Here is a 1245-nt window from a genome sequence, read left to right as displayed (position 1 = left end):
TAAAAAGCCAAAAAGTCTCAAATCAAGATTATAGGTTCCTCTCTCAAAAAAATTGGAGGGGGAGGGAGCAAAATAAACTGAAAGTTAGCAGAAGAAAGAAAATGGTAAGAATAAGAGCTGAAATAAATGAAATCTAACACAGGAAAACAACAGAAAAAGTGATGAAATAAAAAGTTGGACCTTTAGAGTCACGACCAGACACTGCTCAGGGCAGAGGACTGGCCACATGCAAAGCTTACCTTTGACCTCTCCCAGGCTGCCTCTTGCCTTGATTTGTGACTCTCGGCACCATCTAGCCAGACCCCAGACTGAAACCATGTTCCTGGTGAAAGTGAAGGTGGAGAAATCAGAGATGGAGATGGCCAAGGCCCAGAACCAGCTGGATGCTATTCTGCAGTGTCTGCTGGAGAAGAGTTGCATGGACAGGGAGCGTCTGCATGAGGAGGCCAGGAAGAGACCCCTTCAGACACCCACAACAAGGACTGCTCCATCGCGGCCACTGACAAAGGGCCATCCGCCCGATTTCCCCACCAGAGGAGGAAGAAGAGGAGGGAGATGGATGATGGGCTGGCCGAGGGTGGGCCACAGCGATCCAGTGAGGTTCAGAGGTCACCAACAGCAAGAGTGGAGACGTGTATAAGCTGCCTCCACCCACAGCTTCCGGGCCACCTGGAGACACCTGCAGATCCCGAATTCCACCCCACTCCAGCCTGAGACCCAGGGTGCCCCTGATGATGAGCCCTCCCAGCCTGAGCCCTCACCCTCCACACTCATCTACTTAAACAGGCAGTGCTGGAAATGCATCCACCAGAGGTGGAAGGAGGCATCCCATCGGAACCAGCATCATTACTCAGAAAGCATGAAGATCCTATGGGAGATGTATGAGCGACAGTGATGGTCCCTGGTCCCCCATCTCAAAAAACATTCCCCTGCGCCACCCCCCCCCAACACACACACAAAAAGTTGGACCTTTGGGAAAAGCTTAATTTCTAGCAAGACAGACCAAGATAAAAGGATAGAAGAAACAAATCATCCCGTATCAGTAATGAAACAGAGGAAACCACAGCAGATTTTGCAACCATTAGAAGAATAATAAAGGAATAACAGCACAACTTTATGATCATAAATTCAAAAATTTAGAAGTAGACCAATTCCCCTAAAACCACAAACTATCATAACTCAGCCCAGATGAAGTAGATAATTTGAATAGTCCTATAAAAATAAATGAATTTGTAATTTCAAAGT

The 1245-nt window shown here is 47.4% G+C and overlaps 1 pseudogene; it reads left to right on the top strand.

Moving 5' to 3' along the window:
• Positions 1 to 316: 316 nt before the first annotated feature.
• LOC100621649 (protein lin-37 homolog pseudogene) lies at positions 317 to 895 on the top strand (annotated as a pseudogene).
• Positions 896 to 1245: the final 350 nt, after the last annotated feature.

The sequence above is a fragment of the Sus scrofa genome, chromosome 10 (assembly GCF_054392235.1).
Source record: "Sus scrofa isolate SSC_HxYL_T2T_F1_AM1 chromosome 10, Sscrofa_HxYL_maternal_Yorkshire_Landrace_v2.0, whole genome shotgun sequence".
NCBI classification, from domain to species: Eukaryota; Metazoa; Chordata; class Mammalia; order Artiodactyla; family Suidae; genus Sus; species Sus scrofa.
Note: the sequence above shows the minus strand (reverse complement) of the source record. Positions and strands in the feature narration are given on the sequence as shown.